At 38.2% G+C, this 18,887-nt stretch overlaps 1 protein-coding gene across 1 annotated transcript in view; it reads right to left on the bottom strand.

The window, feature by feature from the left end:
• Positions 1 to 18,579, bottom strand: part of LOC145720557 (uncharacterized) — a 256,382-nt gene extending 237,803 nt beyond the window's left edge. The window contains exon 1 of the mRNA XM_081814500.1: positions 18,290 to 18,579. The gene's annotated coding sequence lies outside the window, so the exon portion shown is untranslated. The remainder of the gene's footprint in view (positions 1 to 18,289) is intronic.
• Positions 18,580 to 18,887: the final 308 nt, after the last annotated feature.

Here is an 18,887-nt window from a genome sequence, read left to right on the forward strand (position 1 = left end):
GTCTCCCCCTCCGATTTCCCCCCTTCATTCTTCCCCTCCTGCTATCTTCTTCTTCTTCTTTTTTTTTTTTTTTTAACATATATTGTATTATTTGCTTCAGAGGTACAGGTCTGTGATTCATCAGTCTTGCACAATTCACAGCACTCACCATAGCACATTAAAGATGTTTATCAAAGAAACTCAGAGACCAACAAATAAAGGTGGGGAATGGTCAATCCCCAAGTCATTCCCCAGGGCACTGAGACCATGTCAGGATGACATGAGTTGCTTAAAGTCACTTTGTCACAGCAGGAGAACCTTTGCCCTCTCAGATGGGGCTATGAAAGACAATGGACAAAAAGCATCTCAGAGCCAGACTGGTGACTGTGAAACACATTCCACCACCAGAAGGAAGAGATCCTGCCACCCTAGTCCAACAGAATATGCTATATGCCCAAAACTCTTGGCCGCTATAAGTTGTTTCTCCTTCTCCTCTTTTCTGAATGGTAATCTTAATGAATTTATCTCCTCATTCCTCTTCCATTGTCCACGGAGGTGACAATTGAAAATACCATGTAGCATTTGGTGCTTATGAAATTGCCACATCTGCATCAGACTCAAGGCAAATATACCTCCATCAAAGACCCTGAACTTGCATTGGGATGCAGTAACAAAGTAAGATATAGGTTTATATCTGTTTTGAAAGAGGTGAATGTGTTTATAGTATAGAGGAAGGTTGTGTTATTTTAAGCAAAATTGTGCACATATAAAAAAAGGAGCATATGTAGAGAAAAATGAACCACAAGTGGTAACTGGTGTATATCCACTAGAGATATTTGGGAGAAAATCTAGCCTTCACTATGAGAATTATCTCTGTGCCACATCATTTTATTATTTTGTGATGTATCCTCTAGGAATTCTGTCAGATCAGCTATGCTGGGAGGGCACATTTGCCATCATGTGTAGACAGCTTGCCTAAAATGAAACCGTCACAGAAGAAAGTAAATGCTGGAGAAGGAAGGGAGAGAGTAAAAATGAGGGGGGTGAGCAGGAGGGAAAAGGAGATAACAGGAATCCACAGATTAGAATTCCTAGAAACATGAGAATATAAGAAAAAGTTCAAGTTGGTTTTCTGTCACGATCAATTGAAAAAGTCCTCATTAATACAGAAAGAATTCACTTTTGATTCAAATTTCATATTAGCTTTGCAAAGGTGGGGTCAAATAAGAACACTCTTATTGACTCCCTGTCATTAAGTCAGTGAGAGTAGAAAGAGGAAGCAGATTTTGTATCTCGCTTCCACAGAGAAACGGAATCTAATTTTACCAGGATATACAACCAGGAACTCTCCTGCTCCTGAGGTCAATACCAAACAGCCATAATAACTAACACTTACTGAATTCTTATTATGTGCCAATCATTATACAACATTAATGATATATTCCTATTCACCTTCCCATCCCCGCGACAACCAAATGAAACCATTACACTTGCTCCATTGTACAGATGAGAAGACAGACTTAGAGGAGACAGACAATTTGCCCAAGGTCACACAGCGGCTAGGACCGGAACCCGGGCTCCTTGCCCTTACCTGTCTATCCCCTTAACAACCATGACCAACTTGGGACAAGTACACCAAATGGAATACTTCCCAAATACCAGTGAAATTCTTTGATTTATCTTTATCCCCTGTCCAAGTCCAGAACAAGAGAAAAAAAAGTGTCTTCCCTCTGCCAACAATACCACTAGCATTGCTACATTGACATTATTCAGCAAATAGCTTTCACTTAGTAATCATGGTGAGAACTCTCTGCCTGAACATTATAGACTGTTTTCCAGCAAGCACAAATCCAAATAGAAATAGACCCCAAATTTCAAAAGTAGTAAAAGAAGTGGCATGAAATTGGTATTAAGTCCACTTCGAGATTTGCTTCAAGACCCGACTGACTGTTGGATTCTAGAACAGAATCTAATTTGCTTGGCTGTTACTCAGCATTGATGCTCGAACTTACCCTACTTCAGTCCTTGCGGCAGGACACCATTTCAGAAAGCTGAGTTCAAAGGAATGTGACTTCTGCAAACAGAATTCTTAATGTCAGAGGATAAAGCATCATGGTTGTGGGGAAAGTTGTGCATCTACCAGGAAAACATTCATCAGACTACCCGGTTGGTCTTTCCCTTTCCCTTTGGTTATCTGGGCATATTTTAGTCTGTATTAAAATATCCATGAGATCTCCACTCTTCATCATAAAGCTTGAGGAAAAAAAAAATGTCCAGGGAAAGTTATTTTCAGGTATAAAATTAGAACCTCCTTTTAACTCCTTTGCCTCAAGATTTGCATAACAATCAAACAATGAAAATACCAGATACTACAGATTAGAAATGAAAAGTAAACCAGCCACATGCCAGTTTCTCGCTACAAGTTCCAGCCGAGACCAAAATCAACGTGACTGAGAGAAGATGTAGTGTAGAGAGAAAATCTCCCAGGATAATCAAGGGATATATTTCCAAGTCTATTTCCCCCCACAGAACTGTTTTGTTTTCTCACATCAATGAGCTAGAATAAAATGTGGATCCCATGATCAAGCTGGCAGAAGTCATGCTCCCTACCTGGATGCTCGCAAATTGTAAATCACAACTTTACAAGGATTTAACTTTTCCCTTTCCAAAATAATCAAATGTTGTGGTGAGGGGGCCACTAATCATGACAAAAAATATACTGCAAATTCTTTCTTTTGGTGCCAAGTCCAATAAGTTCTCTGAGTGAAATTAAATGTACGATCTTATTCCAAACCACAGCTTCCCTTGGGGATGTTCAAATCTCAAGTGGGGGCTGAAAGGCCAGTTGTATCAAAGCCCAGGGTTACACCCATTTTTTCAAGTTGGTTTTTTTTTTTTTTTTCCTTTTTTAACTACTGCCTGTAGTGTAAATGGCTCAGGCCCCTGTGCTTTCCAGCGTGTACAGTTAGATCAGCACTTCATACTTTCCATACTCTGCCACCAAAAAAAAGTGGACCAGTCCCTGACTTCTCTTAGTTTCTCACAGTTTTTGTTTATTTTAAGAGATTCTCTGTTGAACTCCAGGGACGCAGGAGGGGGGTGGGGAGGTGGGGAGGTGGGGGAGAGACAGAAATCTGTCATGGTATAAACAATGACTGGCTCCATCTCTTAGATCTGCAATATCACGGGAATTAGAGATGGAAAAGACCCATTAGGTCATCCTGTGCACCCTATGCCAACACAGCACTATTCCCTACTGTAGATTATCTCTTCTGAGAGTTTTTAATATGTTTAAAGGGTAGCCAATGACAACATAGCTTCATTTTATTTCTTTTACCGCTTTGTTCCGTCCCGTCTACAACAAGTCATCTCTAAGAATGGCTGCAGGGTGACTTCTCAGAGGACATTCGACTGCCCGGGAAGAATGAAAACAACATTTGTGCTATCCAACAACTATGTTTCGTAAGTTCAGCATGGAAGCATCCATAAAGACAAATTTTAAAGAGCCATCATTTAGTCCCAGGGATGGAATGGTGACAGGAAAAGCAATGTGACCATAGACATATTCTATATATCTAGTACGTTATACCCCAAATACACTGTGTCAGCGGGCATGTATGTTCACATGAAGTGCATACAGATACTCATCATTACCTTAGAGTGTTTCTGTTTCCTAAAGTTTGTGCCAAATGCTGCATAATTCATGAAAATGTGATCCAAAATATTTAAGGTTATATTTCTCACAATTTTCTTCTTATCTCTCTTAAGTCACACATTTTAAATGTCAACTTGTATAGAGAAATATTTAATTTCAAGGATACTCCGCCATCAAGAAACTCTTTAACTCTTCCCTAAGTAGTTTTGTTTTTCTCTTCTTCGTTCTTATCCCAAGATAATGTAGTGTTTCAGTTTCTTTGTACATGTCAAGCCCCAGTGTCCTACGTTACTAGACTACCAGTCCCATACATCAGAAAAAGAGATACAATGTGAGGGAAACCTAGAATGAAGAATGGACACAGTGTGTGTTCTTGAATGGCTACCATCTCAATCCACTGTCCTTGAAGACTGATTGTAGGAGATCAATTCAATGTTAGTATTTGAAAGTATACCACCTTAAGCGAAGATTATAATCAACACTGATAGAATATGTATTTTTATTATGTCATAGTCTGTTTTATAGTATTTTCTAGGCATAATGCAGGATGCATTTTAATTTTTAATGCATATAATATGTTGCCCATCTTTGATACGTGGAGTAGAAAAAAAAATAATTCCTCACTGTTCTACTAAAAGGCAGGATAGCTTAGCAAATAACGTATGTAAGGGTCTTCCCCTGAAGCTTGATACATAGTAAACACTAAACCAAACATTTTAGTTGTTTTTTTCCCATTTTCTGGAGTATGGACCCTTTACAAGTTTTGTGATTGTGGGCCCCACCAGTCACTTTCTATGTGAATTTGGTCATGTCATTCATCATATTTTATTGGCTCTAAGATGTCATGAACTCTAACACTGAGGATTATTTTATGTGTGATAAAGAAAATAAAAGTAGTGCTAATTAAATGATGACATGATGCTCAGAATTTTTTTTTAACACAGTAGCATGATACATGCCAGCAGAATACTGATGCTGTTTCAATTCTTTAAGAGTGCTATACCATTGGGCGCCTGGGTGGCTCAGATGGTTAAGCATCTGCCTTCGGCTCAGGTCATGATCCCAGGGTCCTGGGATCAAGTCCCACATCGGGCTCCCTACTCAGTGGGGAGCCTGCTTCTCCCTCTGCCTCTCTCTCTCTCTGTCTCTTATGAATAAATAAAATCTTTAAAAAAAAAAAGAGTGCTATACCATTGTCTCTAATTTTTTTTTTTCCAGATCACTTGACATTATTCTCCAAGTTTTGATTTTATGTTTTATTTTTTTTATCTGATCGCAAGGAGTCAACAGCAAGTTTTGAGACAACAATCAAGAAAACATTTTAGAAAGCAATGACAACGGGGTGGGAGAAATAGGTGAAAGGGATGAAGAGGTACAAACTTCCAGTTATAAAATAAGTAAGTCATGTGGATATAATGTACAGCATAGGGAAGAGAGTGAACAGTATTGCAGTAACTTTGTATGGTGACAGATGGTAATTAGACTTATTGTGGTAATCATTTGTAATGTATAAAAATATCAAATTAGTATGATATACACCTGAAACTAATAGGATATTGTACATCAATTATACTTCAATAAAAAAATAAAAAGAAGCAATTCAACATATGTACTTGCAACAATCCATATATAACTGAAACAACAATATAATTATCTATGACCAAGTACATTCATAATAAACAAACAATGAAAACTATGCCATGACTGGCTTATAAAATGCTATCAATTATAAGACCCATCCTGAGATCAGAGATGTATATGTAACAACAACAACAAAGAGGAGGCCCTAACCCTACTGAGGTTTCCTAAGCTGTCCTAGGAAGCTCCCATCATAAGTAAGGCTCTACGTTGTTTCCACCCTCAGGTCACCTTCTCAACAAAGAAATAGTGAAATTGTCCCTGAGACAGAGGAGTGGCTGGATGGTAGCCAAGGATTTTGGTTGCATCTCCAGTGGTGTTTGACATTAATCAGTTGACTTTCTTGTCACCTGGAGTAATGTTAAGTTGAATTTGTATAGTCAGAACAACAAAACAAGTAAAAAAAATTTTTAAACATCAGAATATTCAGCAAATTAACAGGGGGAATATGGGAAGAAAAGAGCTGAGCAATTTTGGGAATCATGCAAACAATTTTTTTTTTTAATTCAGCTTTTGCTACTAACCAGTAGAGTGGTCTTAGGCAAATTTAATCTCCCTGACCTCAATGTGTTAAATTATTTAATGATACAACTTATCGAAGTGTGATATTTAAATGAAATAACGTATATAAGGGTCTTCCCCTGAAGCTTGATACATAGTAAACACTAAACTAAACATTTTAGTTGTTTTTTTCCCATTAAAGTGCCAAGGATCAGGGGAGGTCGTTTTTAGCAAACACCATTATTATAAAGGTGGGAGAAGCAAGTGAGGTGACAGAAACAACGAAATAAAAGGAGCAGAGATTAAGGACAAAACCTAATAGTTTCTATAAAGGCCTTTATTAAAAGGCAAAGGTCTGTTTATAAAATCACTGATTGATGGTTTATATTGTACTTCTCAAGATAAAGAGCCTCACTTACTCCCAGATGTATATGGTAGAGGGATTCAACCTACGTTTTATAATTTCAAGAGTAGAATTAAATTGGAGAACTTTAGAAGAAGAAAGTTTGGGCTCCATCAGATTCTTCCCCATTCTTGTTGGGGAAGCCTTTGAGCTTGTTCTTCTCTGGACAAAGCTATTCTGATGGCTGGTTCCTTCGAAGTCCTCCCTGACCACTGTGGCTAGTGAGGCTCATTAAGCCTTTTGTAGAACTCTGCTCCTTTGCTTCATAGCTCTAATAAGAATCAATTATTGTGTTGTTCATTTATTGGTTTAGCTGGTGACTTAGAGTGCAATGGAGTTATGGTGAAGAGCATAGACTCAAAAGCCATCACACCTGGCTTAAATCCCTGCTCTGCCACTTATTAGCTGCATCTTTTTGGCAAGTTATACTCTCTTCTTTACCTGTAAATGGGGAAAATAACAGCTCCTACTTCAAAGGCTTGTTATGAGGAATAAATGAGTTAATATGTATAAAGCACATGGTAACTAACCTGTAATGTGGTCTCAATAAATATTAGGTGCTCTTGTTTTGTATTTGTTCCTTTGTGTTCCAAAGCCTAGCTTAATACCTGGCACATAATTGGCACTTAATAAATGTGTATTAAAGAAATGAAAGAATGAATATTCTGAAGAATATTCCTAAGGGGAGACTTCCAACAATGGAATTCATTGCTCTCTGACATCCTAGTCCCTGTCAGTCAACAGAAGTGCTGAAATAATTCTCAGAAGGGTTTTGGATGTCATTCTATAATTGTGTGGGGGGTGTAATTAGTTAATCACTAAGGTCTCTTCCAAATGGAAGATTCTGATATTGATCGAAGATAGTGCTCTTATCTCTTCCCCTGTTTGGGTCCTAGTTTTCTCAAAGATAAAATAAAGTTTTTTGACTAGATGATCTCTGGTATCCATCCTATTCCAAAATTCTACGATCCTATATGTGAGCCAGTTGAACTTGTCATTATATTTTTCCTTCAAAAACTCACATAGGAGATGAATTTTTCATTTGGCAATGCAAATAACTTGGTTCAGTTAGCACCTGGGACAGAGTTTTTCTACCCAGGGGCAGGGAGCCCAGCAACTCGTGACTGGCTGTAGTCACTGCCACTTGGTGACAGGAACATAAACAGTCCATTCCCCATGCCTCCTCTTTCTACTACTGGATGCTCCTTCACTTCCCACCTTCCAAAGCAATACAGTCTCGCCTTATACAAGCAGCTCCAAAGCAGAGGAATTCCACCCACACAGCACGGCAGAAATCAGAGCCAGAAAACTCCTATTAGGTCACGCAAGCCACACTCCTTCCAGAACAAGAACATCCACTTCAACTGACATTTCAGCTCCTCTTCTGGCTCCAAAATAAGGCCGTGCTTCAGTGGTTCCTGTATATGGTTTGAATAACAGTTTATAAGCATTCTGGGATCCTTTGAAAATAAAGGTTCCACATAAAGTCATATTGTTATTTTGTTTATTATGAAGGTTTGCACGCCCACGCGCGCACGTGTGTGTGTGTGTGTGTGTGTGTGTGTGTTTGGCTTCTCTTCCTGGGAATAGTCACAAGATTTCTCAAAGAGGAAACTGTACAGCAAGCCTCTGACCTGATTTCTGTCAAACCTCTGATAGTCAGCCATTCAGAACCTAGCTGATTAATGCCCCGATTGCTTTGCTGTGAATGTGCAATAGAAAAATTAGTTTTGTAAACAATTAAAATATTATTTGAAGTACTACATGTTAATTATTGCTAATATATTTGTTCACATTTTTCTCAACTTAAAGTATATATTTATTTATTGTCAATGTAAATTCTGTTTAATTTTAATTGTATAACAATACTTCATTGCCTTTGGATATGAAGGCTTATAACTGTTAATTTGCTGAACATTCAACATTTGAAAAATCTGTTTGCTTGTTTCATTGTGCTGAACATACAAATTCAACTTAACATTACTCCAGGTGACAAGAACGTCAACTGATTAACACAAATGTCAAACACCACTGGGGATGCAACCTAAATCCTTGGCTACCATCCAGCCACTCTTCTGTCTCAGGGACGATTTCATTATTTCTTTGTTAGGAGGGAACATGAGAGTGGTAAACAGGGTCTGAGATGACACAGTATGATACTCATGGCTTTCTTCTCTTGAAGAGCTTAAAGCAAATAGTCTAGGAAAATGTTTATTTTTAGCACACACACAAACAAAATTAGCAATACTGTACCCATTTTACAGAGATGAAAACTTGATTGTGGAGAAATAGGGTCACTGGTCATTGATTGTAACCTAAATCATAGTGACAGAGACAGGGAAGGGCTAAACTCTGTCTCCTAGGTCCTAACCCATAATTATATCCCAAAGACCACATTTTCTTGAAAACCACTAGAAATAGAAACTTCAAAGCATTCTATAACATGTAAAGTGCTACTAAAAGGTATAATAGTAATAAAGTTCTGAGCTGGGACAGTTTATTTACTCCATCTGAAAGTATATGAAAAAAAAGAATTATTGTAAGGAATAATGCTAAACTCAATACATTCTAAAGAAATTGCTATTATTTTATTTTATTTTTTTATTTATTTATTTGAGAGAGAGAATGAGATAGAGAGAGCATGAGAGGGAGGAGGGTCAGAGGGAGAAGCAGAACCCCCGCTGAGCAGGGAGCCCGATGTGGGACTCGATCCCGGGACTCCAGGATCATGACCTGAGCCGAAGGCAGTCGCTTAACCAACTGAGCCACCCAGGCGCCCGAAATTGCTATTATTTTAGATGATGCAATAAGTTACATATTTATCAGGGAAGTTTTGTCAACTAAAGATAATTTCCTGATTTTCAAGGACTGCTATTCACTTTGGAAAGCTCTGGATAACTGCTGTCTTCTCTGACACATAACTAATAATGCAGAGAAACCCAACATGACCCATCGTTGGGAATGAACCTCAACTTCTAAAACATTCCAACTGAACAGAGTTCAGAGAGAGATATAGACAGATATACACTACTTGGAGATTTCAAATTTCAAATTTTGAATGAAGTGGAACAAGTCTTCAAAAGAATAAACAGGAAAAGGGGGACTCAAGGGATAAATAGCTATCAAAGAGAACACTGGGAACACAATTCTTGGATCAGTTTAGAAGAACGCAGACAGGGTATAAACTAGCAGAAAGTACTTTAAGGTTATACTAAATAAGAGGCCAAGTGAGCAATGAAAAGAAAACAATAGGTTCAGCAGTTTTAAAGCCATATCAATAAATAAATGAGCCAGTGTGAAAGGATATCAAGATTTCCCTAGGGGCACCTGGGTGGCTCAGTTGGTTAAGTGTCTGCCTTCGGCTAGGGTGGTGATCCCAGGGTTCTGGGATCGAGCCCCGCATCAGGCTCCTTGCTCAGCGGGGAGCCTGATTCTCCCTCTGCCTGCTGCTCCCCCTGCTTGTGCTCTCTCTCTCTGACAAATTAATAAATAAAATCTTAAAAATGTTTTAAAATTTAAAAAAAGTGATTTCCCTAAAAGGAAGCATTCCTCACAGGAATACAGTCATTGAAGGAAATATTAAAACACCAGCATTTATACCATACTCACCAAAATATGAATTATTTTATCCATTTCTCCATTTAACACAACTGCCCATTTAAACTTAGATAGTGCCTCAAGGTGGAAAACCATTAATCCACTTTAGGGACCATCGAGGGACTCACAGAGATACCAAATGAGCCTCATTTCAAGTTCACTTTGAGTAAGGAGGATCACAGAAAGGCTGCTCAGGTCACTGCATTGAGAATTCAAAGGCCTCATATTGGCTCAGCAGGGAGAGTCTGTAATCAATTATTGCTGCCTGTCATGGCCATGGGAGTGGGGAATCCAAACCCACCTGCCATTTGTTTGGTTTTCTGATCTAGTCCAACCTTCTTAACTTACAGATGAGGGATCTGAGACATAGGGAACTTACATTTAAGAACAAAGAGCTGAAGTAATTGGCCTAAGGGTAGACAGATATTAGGTTGTTATTCTTTATTGAATGCAGGTACACTGATGTCAAATTCCCTAACTTCCTTTCTTCCATTGCATTACAAATGCTGATTATTTGGAGTTCTATAGGATATAAATCATACATAATTATACTTCTGTAATAATATAGTCTTAGTTCATTCTACCATAAAAATCTTAATATTTAAATATATTTTTAATTTTTTTCAAGCTCCTAATATCTACCTTTCTGGAAAAAATAACTTCTTACTAAAACTTAATTTCTCTCTTTAGGACATTTAATCCAATAAGTATACCGATTTTCCTAGGCCCCATTCCTTATTTCTTTTTTTTCTTTCTTCCTCTCTGTGTAAAGAGTTTGTAAATCTAACTGACTTAATCCCATTCAGTGTGATACTAAAACTAGTAATGAAGTGTAGAGGAACCATTAAAATACCAACTTCCTGTAAAATGCACATCAAGGTACCCTTGAGTAATCTCAAATTTCTAGCCATATTCCCTTGAAGCTTACAGCAAGAAGTATGGAATATCCATTGGCCCAGTGTTTACCTTCTATAACCACACCCAATATGGAATTACTTTTCAGAAATCCAAGTGAAATTTTATGGGTAACCAAATCATTATTATAATGGTAATAATTGGATATCAAATATCCATACCAACATAAAATAAGCCAGCACTAACAGGTGTTGTTCATCACTTAAATTTCCCTGCATCATTTTGGGGTTTTTTTCACCTTGTGTATAGGTATATTTATTCTAAAACTTACTTGAGTGCAACTTTCAAAGACAAGAAGACAAATGTCTCTACAAAAGGCTCCTGGTGAGAAAACACACAAAATCCATGAAGATGGCTTGTAATGGAAGTGTCTTATGCCCACTTGGATTTTTTCAGCATTTTTCCAAAATATCTGTATTAGGTGGTCATTAGGCAGTTAAAGGCAAGTCTCTGGTATGTGGCCTCAGTCTGAAAAATCCTTTAAACCATGCTCCCCTTTAAAAACTATAGCTGGGGATAGGATAGGCATATATTTTATGACTGTTACTGCTTTGCTTCTCCAGCTGCCCATTGAAGAGATATTTTGGCTTAGGTTTACCTATCATGGCAGCATGGGCCCATTGGGACCCATGGAAGGTTGTAATGAAGGGCTCCATCAACCAGTTTCATTATTTCAGAAGGCCCAAGGGAATAACACACTCACCAATAATAAGGCTGCTAAAGCTAGAGTGTCAAATTACTTTGCTTTGGGGTAAAATCTTATCAATTTCATATGAAAACTCTTACTACCTCATGCTGATCAGAGTCTCCGATTGGCAACTGTGTATGTGTTTGATTAATAAAATGTGAAATAAAAACAAATAAACTGTTTTGTTTGAACATTAAAATATTTCAAAACACAGAATCTTAGACAAAGAAGATAATCAGAGAAGACTACATTAGAGGCTTAACATCAGTCTAATATGATTCATAATGATGATGATTGCAATGCAATAGCTAAAACTTTCACAGCATTTACTAAGTCTCAGGCACTCTTCTATGCATTACACATACACTAATTCATTCAGTCATCACAATGACCATATCAGTTATTAGCGCACAGTAGGCCTATAAAGTAAGAAGTGAGCAAACAGACAGGGACCAACAAAGGAGATGCCTACAGTCATACAGACAATAAGTGCTGAAGCAAGCATCTGAACCCAGGCCGTGTGGCCTTGGAATCCATGCTATCAGTTCCTCCTTTCAGGAAATACTCTGTCTGGGGTCTTATTGTTAATTACAACAACCATAACATAGCATAGTGGCTTCCTTATATGTAAAATTAGGAATCTTAATAATAGTTTCTCAAGAGTTGTTGATAAGATTTAGTAAGTTACTTTTTGTAAAATTATAGAGCAATACTTGGCACAAGGTAAGTTCTGTTAAGCATTTGCCAATATTAATAATAATACTCTTTTATACTACAGAGTTTTTTTTTCTTCCCTTGAACACAAGTCAACCTTCTCACCTGTGTTCTGTATGGGTGACAAATTAACTTTTTTTTTTAAGATTTTTATTTATTTAAGAAAGAGAGAGTGAGAGAGAGCATGAGAGGAGAGAGGGTCAGAGGGAGAAGCAGACTCCCCGTTGAGCAGGGAGCCCAACGCGGGACTCGATCCCAGGACTCTGGGATCATGACCTGAGCCAAAGGCAGTCGCTTAACCAACTGAGCCACCCAGGCGCCCAACAAATTAACTTTTAAAATGACTTCGCTTGGGGCGCCTGGGTGGCTCAATAAGTTAGGCGTCCAACTCTTGATTTCGGCTCAGTTCATGATCTCGTGGTCCTGGGATCCAGCCCAAGTAGGGCTCTGCACTCAGCGGGGAGTCTGCTTCAGGATTTTCTCTCCCTCTGTCCCTTCCCCTCCCCCAAATAAATAAATCTTTAAAAATAAATAAATAAAATGACTGCTTTTCTCTAAACACCAATATGCAAGGAAATTTGATTGGCTGCCTAAAAAGAAACCATTAACTCATCACATGGCCAAAGCTCAGGTGAACACTCCCTTTGCAAACAGGGAGGGACCAGAGGGAGGGGAGAGGAGACTACATGTCTCTGGTAGAGGTGCATGGGATCAGGGGCCTGAGTCCCTGGCCAAGGACTCTTGTTGAGTTTTGTTTCTTCTTTTCTACCTCATCACAAGCACTCCTATGAGACTGTAATTTACCACCAAATACGTGTGCCTAGAAATGAGTTTTAAAACCATAACATCTACCGCATGGTTTATACCTTCTTTGGACTAGCATATCATGGCATAATATTACTCAGTTTTAATAAAACCCCATCCTTGGAAGCTCTGCTGCGGAGGAGAGTAATTCCACAGCAGCTTTGAAGTATACTCCCTTAAATAGCGTAAGAGAAAAAGCCATTGTTTATTTCACTACTATTTAAGAGTTAATGAGAGATTTGCACCTGTACAGCTGTTGTGGACTGAAACTAGTTCACGGAGTGAATGTGTTTTCTGCTTGAGACAGTTGTAAATGCCTTGAGTAAAAACACTGAGGACTGCTAATGGATAGGTTTATTTTAAAGCATGCCATCTGCTATCAATCATAGAGAAGTATAGGAAGCAAGTTTGGCTGGGCTCCCTCCTTGCAAGCCTGATAAAGACAGGGCTCCAGGACTCGGGAACATTGAGTCCTCAAGAGAATAAAACATCAAACCTACTCAGCAGCTCCACTAACAATAATAAAAATGCCTCTGCCTAAAGGTGACATTCTGAATTTACGATTATTTGTGTCTATAAAGTGTATTCTTTGGCTCCTGACTCATTCTGACTGTCTCACTCCGAGAACAATACATTAAGCCTGCCCAGAGTAAATGGAAATCCTATCCTTTTATTAAACCAGCAGCCGGTACCTGAGACGATCTAATGCCCCATATGATCGCAGGAAGATTTTCAGCTCTGTTCTGTTCATTTTTTCCCGATTTTTAGTAAGAAAATTACAAATGAAATCTATGTTAATGCGCTAAAATACATAAATAATGTAGGCGATTTATGTTCCCTAAAAGACAAAATAAAATGAGATAAAATAAGAGTGAATTGGAACTAATCCTACTCTTCTTTTATCATATGCCCCTACTATAATGACATTGGAAAACTACATATTAGAGATATGTGTTAGTAAAATTGAGAACCGGTTGCTTAGAGTTATTATGTTCTGTATGCCGTGTGGACCAAGTATGTTTTCAAGAGGACAAAACATTATTTCCTCGGAAATCCTCCAGCTGTGGAATCATAACCAATATTGCCTTCAAAAATGGATCCCAAAGTATTCCTTGAAAAATGTCGAGCCTGGCTTATTAAAAGTGCTGCCTGCTGAAATCCTCAGTGGATAAAATGAGTTGTGGTGGCACTGGAAACTTCCATAGCTTATAATGTTAGATTCTGCCACAAATCTGCAGCTTAACTTAATTCTGCTGTTAGCCTGGAAAACGGAGTTGTGAGTATTTAGGGAAAACCCACCTGGCCGGCAAACTCATGAGCCTAATTAAAGTTAATAGAGAAATTAAAAGAGGAAAACATTGGCTCAGCAGTGGTAAGAAGAAATGTATAAGGCAATAGAAATTCAGGGCAGGAACTAACATTTTTGTGTTATGCATCTGTGAGAAGTATTTCTTCCTAAACACATGAAGGAGGAATTGATATTACTTGACTTACTATGCATTATGGGTGATATGCTACAGTTCAATAAATAATTTTCATACTGAAAGAAATTAAGGTTTTAGGTTAAATAGCGAAGAAGTGGAAATACTGACGCAGTCAATGAGTACACTTGCAGATCTGCTGTGCACGCAGCGCTCAACTAGGTTCGGTAATATTAGGAATTTTAGTAAATTAACACCAGTTTATTAGTAGTAATATGAGTAAAAATATTAGTATTATATGTAATATTGGTAAAAGGCATTATCCTTGCCCGTTGTGGAGAAAAATGTCTGACTTTGAATTGGATTGAATTCCAGAGCAATATTACAGTGCCAATCATAAGAACTAAATTCTTAGAGATAAAACACACCATGAGACTTCAGAAAAGGAGGAGAAAAGCAAAGTCTGCAGTAGCCCAGAAAAGCTGGTTAGGAAACCTTGTATTATTTCCTTAAAAATAGAGGGAAGACGTAAAATGAATAAAGAGGGCCTATAATTTACACGTAAAAGGATATAAAAGGGAATTACCTACTGAAATTTCAGCGTACTTTCCAATGCAATATGGGGTTAAATGTTGAGTCAAGTTACAAATATACCTGGGGCAGAAGGCAGCACCGACAATGCTTTAGTCCTCTGACAGCGGTCAAAAAAAATCAAATGTCCACATTGATGAAGCTGGAAATGAGTTAATGTCTGAGTAAAGCAGGCTAGGTCAGAGTTGGAGCACGGCCGGTAAAGGGCACCTGCCTCATCTCGACAGGCAGGTACCTCTACCCAGGATGCACCAATCAGTGCCACGAGAGGAAGAGAACCCAGGGTTATGAGACCCTGCAACTTATCAAAGGAAGCTTTTAAGTAATACTTCCCAATTTGTTCAAAACTTCCATGGTCAAACTGAACACCTTACCACTGTGGGACAGTTCTAGCAATTGTGCTCTGGGCTTTTCAACAGTCCACGACATTCAGAGATGCCTGCACAGTTAATTCTAAGAATCCTGAACATCAGTCTAAATGCTACTAAAAGCTCCTGTATTACATTTGAAGTCCTTCTACCTGGTAGACTCACCTATCTTTTCATGAGGCCAACTCTATGAATTATTTTAGAGGAGCCAGTCTGTTTCAGAAAGAGCTGAAGGTTAGTGTTTCTTACCTCAAATCTCAAGTCTCTGACAAATAACTCTGGAGCACCAATGAAAGCAGCACCACGATGAAGCCTGTGCAGCCACAATTAGATGGGAGTGGTCATGTCAGGAAGAGAAATACCTGAAGATTAGCACGGTAATTTGTTTCTTTAAACCTGAATCATGTAACCTCTTTACCTGAGAAAGCAGTGGTCTATGAATACAGTAAAAGAATTATAATCGCATTTATAAAGTGATTTCTAAAAGGTTTTAATGTTTTCAATAAAAAGAATGGGTCTTTTTTTTTAAAGATTTTATTTATTTATTTGAGAGAGAGAGAATGAGAGACAGAGAGCACAAGAGGGAGGAGGGTCAGAGGGAGAAGCAGACTCCCCGCCGAGCAGGGAGCCCGATGCGGGACTCGATCCCGGGACTCCAGGATCATGACCTGAGCCGAAGGCAGTCGCTTAACCAACTGAGCCACCCAGGCGCCCAAAAGAATGGGTCATTAAAATATAGTTCATAAATATTATTCAGAACTCATTAGCTTAAATACCCCTACTTAGAAATTATAAATACTCACTGACTGAATTGTAAGAAAGTTATAATACCAGGTAGGTAGTATGTGATGCTTTCACAGTTAATATTTGCAACATAAGATCTACACATTGAGAAAGGGAAGGGTTTAAACCAAAATGAAGCCACTCTTGTTCTTCAGGAAGTCTTCTTTTATCATACAATTTAAGGAAAGACCTATGTGAATTATTTAAACAGTATTGCCAATTCTAACTACATATAATTCCATGCCATAGGGAAAATGTTTCTGAAAACTTTGTGTGCTTATTAATTTGGTCGCCAACTATTTATTGAATTCTTACAAGTTTCTGTACTTGATGCAGAAAAAAATACCTTACTAAAGGAACTTTGTGTTACTGGATTGGAAATCATTTCTTTTAGTTTATTTCCCTTGCATTTTTGATTAATCTCAAATTCAAAGGCATCCACGTTAAAAGTCAGATGCATGAATAGCAACAGATTCAAAGACAGAAGCTCTTGCTGCATACCAACACTTATCAAACGTTGTCTACACAACATGTAGGGCTATTATTAATATTGTGACAATCTTTTCCAATCTAGAATGTCAAACCATGCACAATATGAAGAAACAGGTGACCGTTTGGGAGGTAAATATGTCAACCAAATAATCCAAACTTAATCAAAATCAATGACCTACATGTAAACAAAGAAAGAACAACATTAACAATAAAATGCCGTCTCTTACATACTGGAATGAACTAAGGGCTAAGACTTGTTCTAGTTTGATCACAAAGTTAGTATGACCTCAATAAAAGAAATACCACCTCTCTGTGCTTCTTGTTTCTCCCCTGGGAAAACAGAAAGAGGAACTAGGTGGTCTCTCAGCTGTCTGCTCTACCTAGAATTTCTTACTTGTTTTAAACTATTTCTATTTCTGTGATGGTTATGCCTATGAAATGCTTCTTTTTACTTTGATATGGATATTTTCATAACTTATAATTATTTACAGATCAGGTAAATATTTCCTTTTTTGTATCTAACAAAGTGCATTTTCCTTCTTACAAAAACAGTTTTACGTGTATCTACCTAATTATCTATCCATCCATCCATCCATCCATCTATCCATCCATCCTAGCTGGAATGGCAAGCTACAGAAAAAATCACTGCTACAACTTTGGTGTATTTCCTATTAGTCATTTACTTATGCAGTCATGCATACATATTTATACAAAGCTGTCATTAAACGGTGTCAGTTTCTTATTCTTCTTTTTCCTTCACTCTACAGTATGTTAAAGACCTTGCCTCATATCTTTGTATATTCTTTTAAAACACAACTACAGAATCTTCCATTAGATGGACACATCACCATTTCCCAAATGTTGGACATTTGTTTTCACTTTTTATTTTGCAGTGAAAATCCTTGCTAATAAATCTTAGTGTACACTTGTGAATACTTCCTTAAGATCAATTCCTAAGTACAGATAGATGATTTTTAAAACTTTGACTTGTATTGTTACCATGCTACTCAGAAAGGTTGTGTCGATTCACTCTGCCACCAGTGTAGAAGATTATCTATCTTTGACTAACACAGTGGTGTGTATTGCATCAATATGATAGGTGTCCCATAACAAGAGATTTTACACTGCTTCCTAGGGAGCAACAGGGGAAGGAGTACCATCTTAATCTCTAATTTTCTCAATCACAGTTTTTGAGTATTCCTGAAAGCTTAAAACTGGGCTCTGTGCCCACCCCTTACACAAACACACACACACACACACACACACACAGCTCCTGTGGTCATACATGTAAGATGAACCTTCTGATGACAGCAAACAGACTCCTGCTGACATACACAATCAGGGAAAGGGAGGACGTTTCTGAGACCACTTGGTTATAAGCCAGCTGTCAAGAGGCCATGGAGAGCGAGAGTGAGTCTTCAGGGGATCCTGCCTGGTTGAGAAAACAGTTTCTAAGATGATAGGAGTGTTATATGGTGTAGATGGAAAAGATCTTTCCCTTTATCTACTAAAGAAAGAAAACTGTTGCCAGGAAATGAAGTATTTTCAAAACCCAACAACAACAACCAAAAGAAAAATTTGTGAATTTTGCCAGCTAGCACAAGGAACTCGGCCGCCAGTCAAAAGGCTTCGTGTCCAACTCAGTGTTGGATCCACTTTAACAAAAATTTCCCTCGTCAGCCACCTAAGTGTCTGTTGAATTAGGCAAGAAGCCAAGCTGGGGTAGAAATAGTCACTCACATGAAATGTCCGTTTCCATTTGGATCTCTGTGGCCCTTTCCCATGTCATGCTGAAAAAATGCTTCCTCTGCTTGGATGTTTTCAGGATGCCTTGGTTTGAGGAGGAAGTCAGGTCTGCTGTTCAGAAGGCGTCCACAGGAGGGGAAGCCACAGCTCTGTATACTCAGACCAAGCTATCCATGCTTAGAAAAGAAAGAGAGAAAGGAAAGGAAAGGACAGGAACAGAAAAGAGAGGAGAAGAGAAGAAAAGGGATGGAGATAAAAGGGAAGAGAAGAGAAGAGAAGAAAAGAGAAGAGAAAGAGAAGAGAAGAGGATAAAAGAAAAAAGAAAAGAAAATGATTCCTCACCCACTCCTACCCATGGTTTTGATGTTGAAAGAAACCTGTTGTGGTTTAAATGACTCGGTCAGTTCTTTTGGGATTTTCCAAAGTTTCCTATAAAAAGAAATCTGTGGGAAATGAATGATTGTATAATCACTAACATATGCCAATTTCTCAAAACCTGTTATCTTTCTGGTGTTTTGAATTGTATTGTCCCAACTAGTGAATTGCTGTCTTCTAATAGTTTTAAGTAGTGATGCAGACTGAATAGTCCCTC

The sequence above is a fragment of the Leptonychotes weddellii genome, chromosome 3, assembly GCF_054177405.1.
Source record: "Leptonychotes weddellii isolate Sample4059 chromosome 3, ASM5417740v2, whole genome shotgun sequence".
NCBI classification, from domain to species: Eukaryota; Metazoa; Chordata; class Mammalia; order Carnivora; family Phocidae; genus Leptonychotes; species Leptonychotes weddellii.